General features: G+C 46.4%; 1 protein-coding gene across 1 annotated transcript in view; it reads right to left on the reverse strand.

Moving 5' to 3' along the window:
- KAZN (kazrin, periplakin interacting protein) overlaps positions 1-20,058 on the reverse strand; it is a 642,875-nt gene that overhangs the window by 222,669 nt on the left and 400,148 nt on the right. The window lies entirely within an intron of this gene.

Below are 20,058 nucleotides of genomic sequence, written 5' to 3' on the forward strand. Positions count from 1 at the left end.
GGGAGGGTGGAGGGACAATGCAGGAGAGGAAGACCCTCAATGAGATTGATTGATTCCATCACTGGGGTAATGGGGTAGGTGTGTCAGAGGCAGTGAGATTGACAAGGGATAGAGCAGAGTTTAGGGTTGTTGTACACAGGGTCACTATGAGTCACAAGTGAATTGATGGCACATAACAACAGCAACAAAGTTGGTGCTTTGAGCTTGTGCTCGCTGCCATCGGCAGGAAAGGCTACAGAACTGGCAGCCCGCCGGCCACGTTTGGCGCACAAACATATTTTGTTTTCCCTCTGTTTTAGAAAAGATTCACACTAGTTGCCAACATTTAAGAATCAGGAGAATTCACATAAAAGACAAAATTTTTGGCTCCTCTTGGGGAAAAAAAAATCTCCAAGTCTGGCAGAAACTGGATAACATTTCTGCCCAGCAATGCTTGACAGGAGGCAGGTATGCACCCCTGATTTGCTACGCCCATCCACTTTCCCTTTTGATACGACTCCCCTGCCCAAAGGTCTGGAGGTTTTGAGCTCTTGTCTGAAGCTTCTTCATGCACAGACATTACTCTAGTCATCCATGAGGAATACAGCTATTAATCCTTTTTCATTGGAGTGATTCTGCTCTTTGCCTCCAGGAGCCATTTGGTAGTCCTTGGGTGATGCAGATGGTTAAGTGCTTAACAAAACAACCTGAAAGGGTGAGATTGTTGGTTCACTCAGCCAATTTCACCCTGAAATGCCTAGGAGGAAAGGTCTGGTGATCTACTCCGAATGTAGCTCTACTCTGTAACACACGGGTGGTCATGGATTGGGATTGGGACTGACTTCTCAGCAACTGTTGTTGTTATGTGCTATTGAGTTGCCTGTGACTCATAGTGACCCTGTGTACAATAGCTCTGAAGCCTGCCCTGTCCTGAGCCAGTCTCAGTGACTCCAACACACCTACCCTCATTGCCTGAGCAACTTTATCAATCTATCTCATCTGGGGTCTTCCTCTCCTGCGCTGTCCCTCCACCCTTCCGAGCATGATGTCCTTCTCCCAGCTCTCCAGACTACATTGATTTCTTTTATTTTTATTTTTTTTAAGAGTAAATGTTGTTTAGAAGATACTAGGCAATACTGGAGACTTTATTGTTTGTTATTATAGAAGTCTTCCTGTGAGTAGAGACTAAGGATGCTGTTAAACATCCTACAAAGCATAGGACAGCTCGCCAAGCAAAGAGGCTTGTGGGCCAATATGCTAACAGTGGGAAGGTTGAGAATCTGTAGCTTGGATAAGAGATGCCAGCGTTCAAGGGCAGAGACACAGGACTCTTAGAAAGAGGACATAAAAGCCTGAGGGTATCAACACCAGGGACGGCCCAAGCCAGCTACGCAGATCAAGCCTTTCTGTAGTTGTGAAGGGCCTGCAGCACCACCAAGAAAGCAGATACCATGGCAGCCACTGGTGATTAAAAGTCACCAATGTATGTCTGGCAGTCTGAGTCCACCATCAGCTCTCTGAGAGGAAGATGGGTGGTCTCTTCCCATGAAGATTCACAACTTCAAAAACCTGGTGGAGGATCGAGTCAGAAATGGCTGAAGGCAGTGAGAGGGTGAATATGAATGTCAGCCAGGGGGTAGAGCAACGAATCAAAGATCAAGTCATAACCATCCAGAACTGCCCTAGGATGTCACAAGGGCCAGGTGCTCCTGCATCGCACATTTATTAAGCACCTACTTCATGCAACAGTGTGTCTCTGGAGACTAAGGTGCATCTGGTACAGGCCATGGTCTTTGCAATCACTTGTTATGTGTCAGAGAGTTGGACAATGACCAGGGAGGATAGAAGGAGAATTGATGCTTTTGAGCTTTGGTGTTGGAGAAGAGTGCTGAGGTGGAGGGAAGGCACAGGAGGGGAAGACCCTCTATGAGGTGCATTGATTCTGTGACTGGGATAATCGGGATGAGTGTGTCAGAGACAGTGCGATTGGCACAGGACAGAGCAGAGTTTAGAGTTGTTGCACGTAGGGTTGCTATGAGTCACAAGCGACTTGACGGCACATAACAACAACAACTTCGTGCAAAATTTGGTGTCAGACTTGGCTCACTCTGTTCCCTCTAACTGGAAATGTTCTCCTTTTCTCTCCCTCCCTTCCAAGCCCATGTTGAGGACACCTCTTTCTGGAAGCAGTTCACTTCAGGGCATGCCTGGGCAGGTTCCTCAGGCTCCCATCTTTGTATCCAGAGCGTTGTCTCAATTTCAGTGAGCTCTCTTAGGAGACTAGGGCATCATCTCACGCGGACTTGACTGAGTATGAATTTCCAGGGGAACTCGTTGAAATGCAGATTCTGATGCAGAAGATCTGGGGTGGGGCCTGCCTGAGATTCTGCATTTCTAACAAGCTTCCTGAGTCACCAAGACGTTTGTCAGGTCTCAGACCACTTTCTGGCCTCATTTGTCCTTTATGAAGGGAGCACTCCACCCCAGACAAGGGCTCTGTTAAGGAGAAAGGGAACTGGAGAGTGGTTGTTAACTCAGCAAAGATATTCAGTAAGGGACTGTCAAGCAAAGTGCAGGGCTGTGAATCATAAAGTCAGCAGTTTGAATCCACTAGCTGCCGTGCAGGAGAAAGGTGAGGTAATCTGGTTTCAGAATGATTACAGGCTTGGAAACTGTATGGGACATGTCTACACTGTCCTACAGGGATGCTATGAGTCAAAATGAACTCAGTGGCCCTGGGTGGTTTGATGAATTTTTCCCTATAGATCTGGGGAGAGAAATTAACCTGGAGATAGAATGATTTAATTTTGTATCTTAAATAATTTATTCATAGGAAATAACTTTTTAGGAAACGTAGACTGTGTCTATACATATGGACCTCACCTGATGGACTGCACAGGAATCAGACTGACTCTATCTGCGTAAAGAATCAGTAGAGAAGCTCAGTATCACCAGTTAAAATCAGGCTGACTGTGAAACAGATGATCAATTACTCATGTGCAAGTTCAAATGGAACTTAAAAAAATTAAACAAGTCCACACGAGACAAAATGTGACCTTGAGTCTACTCCACCTGAATTTTAAAAAAGACATCTCAAGAACAGGTTTGAGGCATAGAACATTAAAGATAGAAGAAGGTCAGATGAGTTGTGGAATGACATCAAGGATGTCAAACATGAAGAGAGCAATAGACGGGAACAGGGGGCGTGGGGCAAGACCAAAATGGATATCAGAAGAGACTCTGAAAACTGTACTAGTGTCAAGAAGCCAAAACAAAGGGAAGAAATACCAGAGGAAAAGATGAGCAGAAGATTTCAAAGGGCAATTTGAGAAGACAAGTAAAGTATTGTAATGGACTGTGCAGAGAGCTAGAGTTGGAGAATAAAAAAGGAAGAACTTGTTTGACATTTCTCAAGCTGAAAGAACTGAAAACCAAATTCAAGCCTAGAGTTGCAATACTGAGAGATACTGTGGGAAAAATCTTGAATGATCCTAGAAGGTGGAGGGAATACACAGAATCACTCTACCAAAAAGAATGGATCAATATGGAAATATTTCAAGAAGTATCAGATTATCAAGAGCTCATGATAATGAAGGCAGAAGTTCAAGTGCACTGAAGGCATTGGCAAAAAATAAGTCCCCAGGAATCAATGGGATATCAATTGACATATTTCAACTAACAGATGTAGCCCTGGACATACTCACCTGTCTATACCAGGAAATTTGGAAGACAATTGCCTGGCTGACTGACAGAGATCCATATTTGTTCCCATTCCCAAGAAAGGTGATCCAACAGAATGTGGAACTTATTGAATACTATCATTACTATCACATGCAAGTGAAATATTGTTGAAGATCATTCAAAATGGTTAAAACAGTACATAGAGAACTTTTAGAAGTTCAAATTGGATTTAGAAGAGCACCAGGAATATTATTGCTGATATCAGATGATTCATTATCTCTATCCTTTAAGACACCAACTTGTCTTCCAACCACTAGTAATATGAGAAAGATAGGCAGTCTCTTCCTGAAAGAATTGACAGCCTTGGAAACCCAACAGAGGGTCACTATGAGTTGGAATCAACTCCATGGCAGTGAATTAGTGAACAATATGGTGAAAACAGCAGCATTCACTCTTTGCATTCCTTGCATAATTCAGTTGATCACTTATGCTTTTTAATACTTTTTAAAAAAATCTATTTTTAAATTGAAGATACCATAAACACCAGTGCAAACACTTTGTTCCTAGCTGATCCTGACTGACAGTGACCTTATATGGGTTAGAACAGCTACACAGAGTTTCCTTGTCTACAATCTTCAGAATCAGTGGAAGCAGAGCATTAGGCCTTTATCCTGTGGTATGAACCAACAACTTTTCGGTCAGTTGTACAGTGCAACTACTTGTACCACCCAAGGACCTAGTTACTCAGGCTCCCATAAATCAAAGCCAACACCCAAACTAAACCCATCGCCACCAAGCCAGTTCCAACTCATGCCAACCCTCTAGTGGGATTTCAAGGCTGAGAATCTTAAAGACAGAAGACGGCCTCATCTTTTTCCTGTGCAGCAGCTGTTGGTTTAAGATTGTCAACCTTTTGGTTAACAGCCCAGTATTAACCTATTTGACACAAGACTCCTGGTAAATCCAAACCAAGCCCCTAGCTGTCAATTACAACTGTATCCAGGGCGTTCCTTGAAAGCAAGAATGGTGAAATGTCTTTTCACATGCTTTGGACTTACTGTTAGGAGAGGCCAGTTCTTGAGGAAGGAAATCATGCTTGGAAAGGTGTAGGGTTGACATAGGAGAGGAAGACCCTCAACTAGATGGGTTGATCCAGTGACTGAGGATGGTTCAAGAAAGTGCAAGCTTCTGATCCTTTGTTTATAGGGTTGCTATGAGTCTTCGTTAACTTGACAACACTAAGAACAACAACAACGACCTAAGACTTGATGGTAACTGGTTATAATCAATGGTTAATTAATGGCTCCTCTTGGGGATGATCTTGATGGAGGCCGCGTGCGTCTTTCTCCAATACAGACCCTTGTGACTGTTTCCCTTTCTGGAAGTAGCAGCAACACAAGCCAGCAGGAATGTTTCTGCTGAAATGCATTTCATGCTCCCAGAGAGAACTTCTGGCTGTGGGGCCAGTGGCACATGAAGAGAAATGCGCTTTGTCAGGATGGATGGAAACAGCTCAGTGGGGGGCCTGGAGGAGACATCTGAGGAGAGGCTTGGCCAGTAGGGACTGCGGCATGCAGGGCTCAGCCCCAAGTGTTACTAGCTGGATGGGGCACGCAGGTGTCAGCATGTGACATGTGGGGGGAAAATGTCTTTCTCTGTGTTGCGGACTGAATTGTGCCTGCCTCCAAATTTATATGTGCATATGTACAAATAAGTGGAAAAATTCCCGAGCTTTATATCTGGAAATTAGTAAGTGAGGAGTACTTGAAACACTTGATGCAGGAGATCAGAGACTATAACCTTCAATATGGCTTATATTTCAACATCAAGATAACAGAAATCCTCACCACTGAACCAACAGGTGATGGAGAAAAGGTTGAAACTGTCAATGATGCCATCTTACCTGGATCTATAATCGGCATCCTCAGTACCTGATCAGGACATATATTGCATTAGAAAAGTATGCAGTTAGGGACCTCTCTAAATTCCTGAGTGGCAATGATGTAAATTTGAAGACTAAGGTGTGCCTGACTCAGGTCTTGGTCTGTTCAGCCACTTGCTATACATCTGAGAGCCAGACAATAAAAAAGGATGATGACAGAATTGATGCAATTGAGTTGTGTTGTTGAAGAATACTGATGATCCCATGGACTAACAAAAGGACAAATCAGTATGTCTTGGAGAAGGTACAGCCAGAGTGTCCCTTGGAGGCAAGGATGGCAAAGTTTTGTCTCGTGTGTTTTGGTCATCTTGTTAGGAGAGGCTATTCCTTGGAAAGGAAGATCATGCTTGGAAAGGTGGAGAGGGTCAGTGAAAGTGAGGAAGATTCTCAGTAAGATGGATTGGCACAGTGACTGAAGCAATGGGCTCGAGTGTACTGGAGATATCCAACTTATAACAATTCTATAGGGGAGAACAGAACTGCAATATAGGGTTTCCAATATTTATTTATAGAAGCAAGCAGCCATATTTTTCTCTTTGAAAATAGCGCTTTCTTTAATTGTCATTGAATCAGATGGACTCATAGCTGACCCTCCAGCAAGTCTTTAGAGGCTGTAACTTGTATAGGAACAGATTGTTCATCTAATTCTAGTGTAGCTGCCGTGGCATTCAAACCCCAGAAAGACACCATCTTTGGGTTAACAGCACAATTCACTATGGACTACTCCATTGCAGTTCCAACTGGCTGTTTTTGTTGGATGCCATTGACTCAACATCAACTACAACTTATAGAGACCCTGTGAACAATGGACCTAAACTCTGCTGTATCCTGTGTGTTGGAGCTGGTAGAATGATGGGGAGAATCAATGAAATGGATGAGCTTGGTAGAGGAGTAGGGAGTGTGGTTGAGATCACCTGTAAATCAACAGCTTCTCTCTCCAGGGGCTTTGTTTGTTGTTGCTGTTGTTAGGTGCCATCATTGTCCAGCTCTCAAGTGCATAGCAAGTGAGTGAAAAGATCATGGCCTGAATCAGATGCATCTTAGTCCTCAAAATGACATCATTGCTCCTCAACCTCAATAATTTGGAGAGGTCCCTGACTGTAGACTTTCCCAGTGCAATGTGTCTCCTGATTTCCTGATTGCTGGTATCAAGGCTGTTGATTGTGGATCCAAGTAAGATGAAATAATTGACACCTTCAATCTTTTTCTCATGTATCATAACATAGATTCAGAAGAAGAACTGATGCCTTTGAGCAGTGATGTTGGAGAAGAGTACTGAATATCTCAATGAGTGCCAAAAGGAAAAACAGATATGTCTTGGAGAAAGTACAGAGTGATCCTTGGAGGCATAAAGGTGATAAAGCTTTGTCTCACATACTTCGGACATGCTATTAGGAGAGGCTATTCCTTGGAGAGGGACCTCATGCTTGGAAAGGTGGAGGTTTTGCAAAAGAGATGAAGACCCTCTGCAATGGAGTCTAGTGTGTCAGGAAGTGTGTGAACGGCACAGGATAGGGCAGGGTTCAGATCTGTTGTTCATATGGGTTGCTCAACTTGACAGCACCTAACAACAACAGGTGCCATCAAATAGAGTATAACTGGTGGTGACCCTATGACCAACAGATGTGAACCTTGCCTTAGTCTGTGTCATCCTCACCATCCGTGACATACTTGAGTCCGTTGTTATAATCACTGTGTACATCTCCTGGCGGATTTTGAACCTTTTGGTTAGCAGAACAACACACTAGGGACTATGCCACTAGGAGACCTCATGAGACACATCTACCCTCGTCACATGGGGGGGGGGGAGGAGGAGGAGGAGGCCTGGACTGTGCCTGGCTCTCTGAATGCCCTCAGCAGAGTCGGCTTCCTCTGGTTGAAGCAGGAACGCACCAGGATAGAGAAGCCAGAGCTCACCTCACCTGTCAAGCCCAACTGAAGGGCCATGGTGGAAGAGGTATCAGCTCTGGGTGGCTGGCAGTAAAGTGCTTCATGAACCACCAATCAAAGTTTGCCTCTCCCACAACCTCTTTTCTTAGAAAATAGAGTGTGGATCTATCTTGTGTTTGGAAGTCCCTGACACAACTATGCTAACAGGTGCAAACAGTTCACATGTTAGTCTCCTAAACTGAAAGGCTGGAGGTTCAAATCCACCCATCAGCACCTCATAACAAAGACCAGGTGATTAATTTCTGGATTACTTCTGCAAACTCAGTCACTGAAAATCCAATGGAATACACATACGGCAAATGTTTTGAGTCTTGTATATGAGTTAACATGTAGGGAAATCAGGGAGAGAGATGGGGGGGTGGTGGGAGGGAGGGAGGGAGGGAGAGAGAATAAAGAGAGAGAAAGAGAAAGGTGAAGAGAGGTTGGAAAAAGGAGGAAAAGCAAGGGATTATTTTTAATGTATGCTTTTACAGAAGTCCATTGGTGATACAAATGAATAAGTACATTGATATGAACTGAAAAGCTGAAGGTTTGAGTCCACCTAGAAACACCCAAGAAGAAAGGCCTGGCAATTTGCTTCTGTTCCTTGACACTAGGCCACCAGAGCTTCCTCTGAAAACTTAAGCCATTGAAAAACCAATGAACACAGTTCTGTTTTGACACACGCTTGGGGTTGTCATGAGAAAGAACCGACTCGATGACTGGTTTGGTTTTGATTTTTTTTAAATATGTTTATGAGGCCAAGACTTCAATTTTATGAACCCCGAATGGCATTTCCTGCTCCCAGGGCACCCTTCATTGTTGGTAGGTGGGCCTGGTAGCTCCTATTCCTTTGACTGCTTTTTGTACAAGAACTTTGGCTACATTCTTCTGGACTTAATGATGCTATTTTTCCAAATTTCTGGTATAAGGACTTGTACTTTTCTGGGCCCAACCTTACTATTAATTTCCCCTTGGAAATAACGTAGCAAAAGTGCAGTTCTCACAAGTTCTGATTTTACAGTCTACAATGATTGACACCCATCTAAGCTGGTCTTGGGTATCTGCTCCCAGCTTCCCTCCAAGAACAGCCGTCTCAGTGCACACATGTAAAAGCCACAAGCCCAAGCTTGCAGGGACCTTGCTTAGTTCCTGTGCCCCTGTGGTGCTGAGCACATCCTGCTGCCTCTGTCTGTGCACAGACATCTACATAAATTGTCTCTGCCAGCTGGATTAGCAGCAAGTGTAACTGGCATTGGAACTCCAAGCAGCACTTGAAAGAGGGAATCACTGGTTGTAGAATCACATCCCAATAAGTCATCCTGTCCTCCTAACCTGCGCCAATAAATCTATGTCCAACTCATTGCTTCTGGGAGATACATGGGGCTGAACCCTGATCACCCCAGATTGAGGAGCTGTGGGAACTCAGATTTGAACCTGGCTCCTGGAGCTTGGACAGTTGGCTGCCAAGGAGTGACCTCTCTTCCTGAGGGGTAGGTTGTCCTGTGGATGTGACAGACCTGACTATTAGCAAGCTCGGTCAGCCTCACCCCTACAGTGTAGCTAGATTCCAGCTGTGGCTGCCCTGGTTGGAGCAGAAGTCATCTCTTCTCTGGACTGTTGCAGTAGCCTCTGCTGGCCTCTCTGCTTCTATCTCACTCTCTTTTCATCCATTCCTTACTGACCAGCCAGCCAGTAAACTGGGTCCCTCAGACCATGGTCTCCTTGGTGAGAATTCTCCATTGCTTGCTAGGTAACTCTGGATTGTGGCAGCCAGGCAGGAGTTGGCCCTGCTTCCCCCAGGTCTCCACCCTTTCCTGCTGCCCAAGGTGCTGCCTCCCAGCTCTGGGTCCTGACAACTTGCTGGACCTTCTGCCTGATATGCTCTTTCCAGGTCCTTCCTGTGCCCGGCTCTCCTCCCTGCTCACATTTCAATTTAGATGCCAGCTCTCCAGAGAGTTCCTTCCCAACGTGGTATCTGAAGCTGCCCCTCCCCTAGCTGTCTCCCACCTCCTATTTTCTGTCACCACCCTTACTAAGATCATCTGTCAAATGTTGATTAATTGTCTTCCTCCAGCAAACAGGAATGACAGGGGACAGCTTTGCCTTGTCATCTGGGCCTCAGGACAGTGCCCATCACAGAGTAGATGCTCAATTATTTATTGAATGAATACATTTGTGGGAAGACAGTCCTTACAACAGATTGAGGAAGCATTATATCTGTCATGGATGGAATTGTGCCTCCCCCCAAATATGTGTGTGAATGTGGAGGCTTTGTAGGGATCCCTTATGATCTGATAGACTACTGATAAACCAAACCATGGTAAGAGAACTGAGGATGGGATGCAACACCCTTAATCCCATTCCATCTCTGACCCACATAAGGAGAGTTTCCCTGGGGTGTGGCCTGTAACATCTTTTATTTCACAAGAGATAAAAGAAGATAAAAACAAACAGAGGTGGAGGTGGAGGAACACAGCATATCAAGAGCGAGTTACCAGGAAAGAAGTACAACTTTCGCTCAGGTTCTGGCACTGGGAAACTCCTGGAACCAAGAGATAGAAAGAGAAAGCCTTTCCTTATAGCTGGAGCCCAGAATCCAGGCTTGTAGCCTTCTAAATGGTGATATAATGAGTTTCTACTAGTTTAAAGTCTTTGTATCTCTGTTACCACGGTTTCATACAGCTAAGATGTATCCAGTGTGGGTATGGAGGGATGTCTGAATAGGAGACTGTCTTCCCTGGACTAACCACACCAGTGTCCCTGTCTTCCTGGTAATTACTCATTTTCAGGAAACAGAAGAATTTAGATAGATTTCATCAACTGCTCATAGTTGCTTGGCCCTTGCTGGTTCAGATTCAGTGCTTAAGCTCTTTACAAGCATACAGGCCTCCCTACATACCTATGGGCTGTTGTTAGGTACTACTGAATTGGAATCGACTCATAACTGACCCTCCAGTGGATTTTTGTAGTTGTGTGTACTGTCAAATTGGAACCAACCCATAGCTGATCCTTCAGTGGGTTTTCAGAAGTAGTTAGTTACACAGGAGCAGATTGCCCATCCTTCTCCCACGGAATAGCTGATGGATTTGAACCTCATGCCTTTGGGATTACAGCAAAGTGTGTTTTTAGAGGCACTTAAATTGCATGAGCTGCTGGTGGGTACGAATCATCATATGCCTTCGCAGCATATTATCTTACCACTAAGCCACCAGAGCTCTCACAAACCTACGGGTAGGTGCTGTTATTGTACCCATTTTACAGATGGTTAAACAGAGGCACTAAATGACTGGCTTCAAGCTGTACACAGTGGCTACATTGACTACAAAGCCAAAGCTCTTAACTCTCTGCCTGCAAGCATGTGAAACGCATCTTCCAGGGGAATCAGGGTCCCAGGGAGGTGACGGGGACTCTCTAAGAAACAGCTCTGACTCAGGGGAGCAGAACATTTGCTCTGCAGTCTCTGAGGTTCTCCCTTCTTTAAGGCAGCCATCATTTCTTTACAAAGTTCTAAACCAGGGTGCGGGTGGAGGAGATTGAATGGACAACCATCAGGATGAGGAGACAAAAGTAACATCAAACAGAGTCTTGTCCACCAATGTTCACAGCAGCGTTATTCACTATTGCAAAGACAGGGAAACAGTCCAGATGTCCAACCACAATAGGATGGATTGAGAAACTATGGCCCATTCACACAATGGGATACTACACAGCATGCAGGAGCAATGATTCTGTAAATCACTACCTAACTTGGGAAGGATTGGAGAGCATTATGCTGAGTGAACTAACTCAGACCCATAAGGACAAAGACTATATAAGACCATTGTTGTAGAAGAAGTATGAGGATCCAAGGGGGGAGGGTGGGAGCAGAGGGATGAGCAGGGGTGGGGTGGAGGGTGGTTAATTTTAGGGTTGCACAATTTGATGGGTGGAGGGAGGAAGGTGAATGAAATGGGGAAGATCCTGTATGAAAAACAATGTATACAAACTTTGTAAATAAACTAGGTTGGTTTTGTTTCGTTTTTTAAATAAGGTAACCTCAGGGGCACACAGGTCAGCAGGCTCAGCCTCTGGGCCATCCTTGACCTTCCTGGAGAACTTGTCCAAACCCTGTGGGCCTTCTTTGAAAGCAGCCCCAGGGTGGAAGAGGAAGAATGGGAGCAGAAAGACCTCATTTGGAGGATGGAGGGGATGGGTGGGAAGGCAGGATTACAGATGGCTTTGGGGAGATGGCTTTTGGGAGATGGCTTTCGTACCTGCCATTCTGGCAAGGGTGGAAACCCAGGGTCACAGAGGAGAGTGAGCGAGGTGGGTCCTTTCCGAAGGGCTGCTCATCGTCCCTTACCCCCACCCACCCAGGGTGCAGAGGAGAGGAGTCTCCTGTACCACGGGGTGGAGGCGTGGGTGGGGGCGTGCGAATCCTGGAGTCTTTGGAGCAGGGGGGTGTTCTGACATCTGGGTCCTGAGGCTTGTCTCTCCCACCAGCACTGTCTTATCCCTGTAGGGACAGACTGACACACACACTACCTGCCCAGCCTGCACCCTTACTTACTTCCTCTGGGCTGGGCGGAGGGGTGGGGGTGGGGGGTGGAGGCCGGCCAGCGAGCTTTGCCCTAAAATGCCTTCCAGACACCAAAATCTCCCCGTCTTGCTGACTTCCTGAAGCCACCCAGTTAACAGCTTCCTGTCCTCAGCCCCAATCTGCTGACCAGATGTGGACACTGACTGTTCCTTTCGCTGGCCTCTTGAGTCTTACTCCATCTCAGCTGCCTTTGTTGGGGGCTATCTGCAAGTCCAAGGCTCGCCCCATCCTTGCTCAGTGTTCCACCTCCCCAGTTCTGATCAGAGACTCCCAGGTTCTCAGCTGGCAGCTTTGTTTGGCCTTCACCTTTGCTGAACAACTCCCCCTATTTCATCTCTGAAGCCACTACCACAGCACTGCTCTGCTTCCAGGGGTGAGCATCCAGGGAGGGTGTGGTGAGAATGGCATGGTGGGGTGCGTGCCTGGAGGAGATTCTGGGGAGAGGAGCGGAGATAGGAGTTCACCTGCAGAATTGTACACTAGTCAACTCACTCTCAACCCTCAACAGCCCTACAAAGTAGGGTGTGACTGTCATCCCTGTGCACTAGATATTGTGGGTACCTCTTCAGTACAAAATGAATCAGTACAATGATTGTGACAATGGGCTTGAGTGGGTCAGGGATCGTGAGGACAGCGCAGAGCAGCAGGAAGAGGTTCAAAGCTGTTGTTCCTGGAGTCGCTATGGGTGGTAGTGGACTATGCATCTGAAAGTTGGACAATGAATAAGGATGAAAGAAGAATCGAAGCCTTTGAATTGTGGTCTTACGGAAGAGTGCTGAGTATCCCATGGGCTGCCTAAAGAACAAACAAGTCCATCACAGAGGAAGTGCAATCCCTGTGCTCCTAAGAGGCAAGGCTGATGAATCATTGTCTCACATCCTTTGAGCATGTTGTTAGAAGGGGCCAGCCCTTGGAAAAGGACATCATGCTGGGAGAGGAGGAGGGGTCAGCGGAAGAGAGGAGGACCTCCTGACAAGGTGAGTTGACACAGTGACTGTAGCAGTGGGCTTGAGTGTATCCGAGATTGTGAGGATGGTTCAGGATAGGGCCGGGTTCAGCTTTTGTTCATAGGATTGTTATGGGCTGGAGCTCACTTGATGGCACCTCTCAACAACACCAACAACAACTCAAGGAGATGGTGTGACAAAATAGCCAGACCAATGGACACGACATACCAGCAATCGGGGGTGCAATGAGTCACAGCCAATGTGACAATAATTAGCAACAACAGCCATTTGTGACTCTTACGGGTTACAACTTCCAATTTTATGCCCAGGAGCACGTTTCCCCAGGTCTTCTGCTAGAAAATGTTAGCTAGCAAGTTCTTGGGCTTCCTAACTGCTTTCAAGGCAAACTCTCACATCTCAATAATTAAGAGCACACACATAGGCTAAGAAGCCAGATTGCTTGGGCTCAACACTTGGCTCCACCACTTACTAGGCCTTGGCTAATTTAGTGAACTTCCACATGCCTCAGTTTCTTCACTGTAAAATGGGGACAAAGACAGCACCCTGCCTTGGGCTGTGATAGCCAGAATAACATTAACTGTTATGATAACATGGTCTAGGAAGCCACCATATGTGAGTACCTTTGAACCATCTGAATCTCACCTGTCACCCTTCACATGTCTCTCTCTCCTTATCGCACAGATTATGTCCCTTTGATGGGGAGCAAAGAGAAGCCATGTGTCATGCAGAAAGCCTTCCTGACACTCCAGGCCCTGCCAGTCTCCCAGTCCTTTTAATTTTGAGAGCATTCACACATTGTTTCACTCATTCACCTGTCCACGTCCTCATCTTTACCTCATTAGCACTCCACCCCAACCCTCTACCAAGGCCCTGGCACATCAATCTCCTTTATTAGCTAGAAAGAAGGCGCCTTCTTTCTTTCTCGCTTACGCTAACTATGCCTCGTCCTGCGACACCCTTCCTCCGTGTGGTTGCCTGGCCGGCCTTTTCTTGACACTCAGGTCTCAGCTACAGTGTAAGCTGTGAAAGCGGGACCTGGATGGGATTGCCTTGTTATTCTGATTCTCACAAGGTTTCCACCTTTGATAGCATTCAGTCATCATTTTTCTACGGTTCTCTAGCTAGAAGCCCTCTGGTGACCTAGTGGTAAAAAGCTGCACTGCGATTCCAAAGGTGCATGGTTCAAACCCACAAGCTACTGTGTAGAAGGATGGGCAGTCTCCTCCTGTGTGATTTACTGCCTCTGAAAACCTGCTGGAGCATCAGCTGGTGAGTTGGTTCTGACTCGATGACACACAACAACAACAATAGTGGCACTGTGATAAAAAAAATTCAGCTGTTCCATCAACAAATGAATGGATAGAAAAACTATGGTACATTCACACAATGGAATATTATCCAGCATTGTAAAACAATGAACTCATAAACATTTTACAGCATGGGGGAACCTGGAGGACATTATGCTGAATGTCAGTCACAAAAGGATAAATACTGCATAATATCACTATGTCCTATTACACAATAGGACAGATATGGGGAGGGTTAGGGAAAGAATGGATAGATAATGAACTCTGCATTGGGACAGATGAGGGGAAGAACTGTCCAAAAGGAACAGATAATTAGACATTATATGTATGACAGCAATGTGGGACAAAGGATGCATTGTGGGGAGGATTAGGGGATGGGGAGAAGAAAATGTGCAACAATGGGGAAAAAATTAAAGCATTTTCAATGTTTGAGGGTTGTTTTTGCTAACTAAAAGGTCAGTGGTTTGAACCCACCAGGGAGAGAAAGATGTGGACAAAGATAAGGTCGTTTAGGTCCATAAAGATTTGAAGCCTTGAGTGGGAATCCTTTGGGCAGTTCTACCCTGTCCTATGAGTTAGAACTGACTTGATTGCAATGGGCTTGTTTTTGTTGTTCCCTCTGTCCCTATTTAGTGAAAAATCTGTCTTACATAGATTCCAGCATTCACAGTTGTTACTGTATAATGTCACCTCCTTCAGGAAGTCCTCCTGACTACCTACATCAAAGCAGCCTCCCTTCTCTCCTCCCTGCTCTTTTGTTTACTGTTATCCTCTGGCCTCAGGTGCTCAGAACTGAGCTAACCACAGTTCTCAAGAAGACCAAAGGGCAGGCTGTGGTGGTGGTCCAGGCCCAAAGGCACTGGTTTGGTCCAGAACTTGCTGCTGACATCAGACCACACATCAACAGCTTTTCTAGAACTTAGCACAGGGACCACTTTATACAAAGAAGCTGAATAGACTTGAGGCAGAGCCTGGAATAAACTCCCAAGGGCTTCCCACTTACCGGAAGGGGAAGGAACTGCTTGCTGGGCTATGCAGCAGCCCTGGTGGGACCCCCAGGGGCAGCTGCTGGGGGCTGGGCAGTGAGGCTCTGGCAGCTGAGACATGGGGTTGGCTCGGTGTTAATGAGAGGGCCTGCTGATCTGGCGGCTCTGCTAATTAGACTGCGACAGCTCCAGACCCAGCCAAGGAAAGCACGTTGTTCATGATAATCAAGGGCGTCTGTGCTTCCTGGTGGGCAGAACTGCTTGGAGATGGAGTGTGTGCCCAGCAGGCCAGGCATGGCATGGCAAAGCCAGAGACCAAGGTGGAGAAGTGGAGATGGCCCGTGGGATCGCCTGCTACTCCAGGCCAGGGAGCAAGAGGGATGAGAGCTGGGAAAGGCGGCCAGTGAGGCCAGGGGAGGAAATGAAGAAGGCATGAGGGCAAAGCAAATGCCAGGGAGGGAGGGGCAAGGGTGGAGCTCGAGATTCACTTTCTAAGCCCAGCTTTGACTGAGGGCTGCAGAGCAATGCCTGCTGCACCTAGCAGGTTTGTCACATTGTGGCTCCTGGGGACACCTGAGCCCTAAGGCTGGTAGACAAACAGTCCTGCTTCAGGTCCCCTGGGGTGAGAGAACTTCCCTTTCAGCCCATGGGGAACCCAGGGGGAACATTCTGAGTCTACTTCCCCATTGAGGTGGTGCAGCTCTGGTCCCTAGTCTTTGGGAAGTTGCTTGTTAATCCACTGGAACCTGGTTTGAACCCACCAGTGGCTTTGAGGAGAGAAAGATGAGCAATCTCCTGTGCTATTTACAACCTCAGAAAACCAACAGGGGGTCAGCAATGAGTTGGCTCCATGGATTTTTTTAAGAGATGTTGTAGCAAAGGTTTCCTCCATGGAGAAATCTGTTCCAGCCTCACACATTCTACACATTCTCTCAGGTATGCATTCATCCAGTATCTACTATGTACTCAGAGATGAGGAGCTCTGGTGGCCGAGTGGCAAGAAGCTGCGCTGCAATCCTGAAGGCACACGGTTCGAGGCCACCAGCTGCTCTGTGGGAGAAGGATGGGTAATCTCCTCCCGTGTGATTAACTGCTTATGAAAACCCAGCAGAGGGCCAGCTATGGGTCAGTTCTGACTCTACGCTACACAACAACATCTAAGAGATGAACAATGCGGTCGCAGTCTCCAGGAATCCTGGAGTATAGCAGTGACCACAGACCAGCAATTATGTGACACTTGCTCTGGTCTGGAGTTGACCAGGATGCTGATCCAGCACCAGGCAGAGTTTCTTTCCATTGTGCATAGAGTTGCTATGAGTGGGGACCGACCCAATGACAGCCAATAAACAAGACACAACATCACAGCGTAAGCACAAACTGCAGCGGGCAACCAGCTCCCACCAGGCGGCCTGGGGGCTCCAAGAAGAGAAGGCACTGGAGCTGAGTTAGGGGAGAAGGCACTGGAGCTGAGTTAGGGAGGATGAGCGATAACTCTAGTGCTGCAGTGCCTGGCACATTGTGCTGCTAACCAAAAGGTCAGTGGTTCTAATCTGCAGGAGAAAGGTGTGAACTCTCTTGTGAAGATTTACAGCCTCAGAGGGTCAATGGGTTGGAATTGACTCATGGACATTTGGTTTAACGATTAAAGTTATGATTGTTGTGTGTCATTGAGCCCAAATAGACCCATAGCTGACCCTCCAGAGGGTTTTCAGAGGCAGTAAAACCCTCGTAAGAGAGGGTCTACCCTTCTCCATTGAAGCGTCTGGTGGACTTTGGGATTGCAGTGCAGTTCTTATCCTTAGGCCACCAGAGCTAGTTAATATTTAACGAGCACAAACTAAGGGCCATTCAACACCCCATGCCCTTCATAGCACCACCAGGTTCATTCTCCCAGCGACTATGCAGTAAGGAGTCTTATGATGCCCCCATTTTACAGATGAGGAACTGAGACCCAGAGATGAGAAATGTCCTGAATGTCCTGCAGCCGGTAAGAGGGAAAGGTGCAGGATGGTGCCAGGTGCTCAAGGAGAAGAAAAGATTCTTGTGGGGGATTCTTGAGAGAGATTCGAAACAACACCAAAGGGTGAAGCAGCAGGAGGTTGGCACCAGCTGGGGGCAGCTGCAGTGAAGGCTGCAGAAGCTTGTTATTTGGTTCACGCACTTCGAGGCTTTGAGTGGCAGCAAACCCAGGGACGGGGTCAGCAAAGAGTGCTTGGGGAACAGTTCGTTTGAAACCTGCAGCTCTAAGGCCATAACCGCTGATTAATTATCCTCTTCATCAACTATTTAGCACCTCCCTTTGTCACTGGGGCTGGCGCTGGGCTCTGTCTGCCTCATCAATATTTCAGAGGTGTCTTCTTTGCAGTCCAAATGAGCTTGTCATTTGTACAACTATGGAGACACCTCAGTAAGCAAGGCGGGTTGCTCCTCAGCTGGGGTGAGACTTTACATGCAACGAGTGCGTCCCTACTGAAAGGGACTTTGCAGACAACACTGGCAACTTCCAAGCAGGCTGTAGAAGCAGGGCATACCATTTCTGCTAAATTTTTTAGTTCTGACCCTCCTCAACTTCCAGGCCCTGGCATCTTAATACTTAGTGTGATGGGGAACTGGACACAAGAGGTGCAGAAACTCTTTCCGATTCTCTGCTGTCCTAGCCCACTGCCCCTCAGAATAATCAGACAATTAAAGTTCAAGTATGAGGACAAAGAAATGTGGGGCTCTTAATGAATGCTTTCAGTCAGTCTCACCTATCCTTCATTCTACAGGAAGTCCCTCACCTCATCCCAGGCTACTGGGCTGAAATAACTTCTACCTTTATGGTACATCTCTTACCCAGGCACATTACTATGTATAACAATTATTTGCTTACTGTAATTCCCTCCTATAGATGCCCAGTCTCACAAGGATAGGGACTAAGGCTGTTTTGGTCCATCATTATCTTCCTGACACCTAGAAACATGTCCCGGAACATAGGAAAACCCAAACCGAACCTCTTGCCACTAAGTTGAGTCTGATTCAGAGAGATTTCACGGAGTTTTCTTGGGTATAATCGTTATGGAAGCAGATTAGCAGGCTTTTCTTTCAAGATGCTGTTGGATGTGTCTGAACCAACAACCTTCTGGCCTGGCATAATATACAGGTAGAAAGGAGACAAGGATGAGGGATATTCGTAATAGATTCACAAGAGATCTCTCCTTCCTTCCGTCTCTGTCTTTTCCACCACCTTCCTTTTTCCTTTTCCTTCTCTCTTTTTTCCTCCCCTTTTTCATTCAGGAACTTTTTCCTCCCTGTGAGGGTGCTGGGGACCCTGAACATCAGATGGGCAAACCTGTAGGAGGCCCTCGCTGTCTGACTTACGAAAGGTTCTAGGTTCACTTGTCTAAGCCTGAGAACAATGGGCTCATAGGAATGGGGGGCGGGAAACCCCAAACCCTCCCAGGTCACTCTGATTCACAGTCCTCTTTCAGAACCCTGACCTAAACCTGCCATATTTTAAAACCTATTGTTCTCACGATGGGAAAGGCAATATATAAGAGTAATTAGCATCTTCTCACTAAAGAAAGGGGAGACACAGAGAGGCACAGATGGATTGATGGAAATGAGAATCACAGGAAAGAAGTGGGACAAGTCCAATTACTTCGCAGATATTTCAATATATGTTATAAAGCAAAATATGTATGAATGGTTGAATAGAAAACAAATCAACTTGCTTTGAAAACTTTCACTCAAATCACAATAAAATTGTGGGGGAAATGCAAACCAGAAAAATAAAAAGTTTCCTTTTAAGTTTCAACAGACGTTAAAGTCCACAGGTTTGAAGAGTAATAAGAAGCTACCCCTGGAGATGACAGACAGAGAACTTTCCCATTGAGCTGGTATCCTTATTTAAACCGTAAGAGAATAAATTTCTGTTTATTAAAGGGTGGAAAAAAGTTTCCTTCTCCATATCTTAGGAGGCAGATTGAGGGGGAAATTTTATATAAGGAATTTAAAAATGGCAATCTTGTAGGGAATGCCCTGGGTTTGACAGATTCAGGGTCTTTGTCCTGTCTTCTTTGGCACAGACCCTGCCCTGTGAGTGGTGACTGGTGTCCTGGGGGCCGAACACCATCCTTGGGCAAAGAAGGAAGGTTCAGCGACATCTGAAAGAGGGATTTATTTCTCCATACAGCAGGAAACGGGGTTTTACACAGAACAGAACAATCAGCCCTCAGGGACAATTTAGAAAGGACGTTTTGCTCACTTTTCCATTAAGGAGAAGCTTCAGTTGCCCAGAGCAGCCTGTTTCCGGAGCATTCCAGCTGATCAAGCTTGGCTCGGTTAGCCAAAACGCAAATATGCAGAGCTGGAAACTGAAAGGCGATGGTGAGACAAGTTCTGAGTGGCCCTGGGGGGCTTCCTGAGGGACTGCAAACTGGATTCTGACTCCAGCATTTAGGTTTCCACCTTACTTACCCTTCTGGGCAGGCAGTGGTGTAACCCATTATGTATGAGGGGCTTCTTTACTCAGATGTCACTGTCATGATTGAGTTGACTCAATTCTGAATCTCTGGGTGGGGCAAATAGTTAATGTGTTCAGCTGATCACCAAAGGGTTGGAGGGTCGAGCCCACCCAGAAACACTTAAGAAGAAAGTCCTGATGATTTGTTGTTGTTGTTGTTATGTGCTGTCGAGTCGTTTC

This window comes from Elephantulus edwardii, unplaced genomic scaffold (genome assembly GCF_000299155.1).
Source record: "Elephantulus edwardii isolate Elephantulus edwardi_28Jun2011 unplaced genomic scaffold, EleEdw1.0 scaffold00028, whole genome shotgun sequence".
Taxonomy (NCBI): Eukaryota; Metazoa; Chordata; class Mammalia; order Macroscelidea; family Macroscelididae; genus Elephantulus; species Elephantulus edwardii.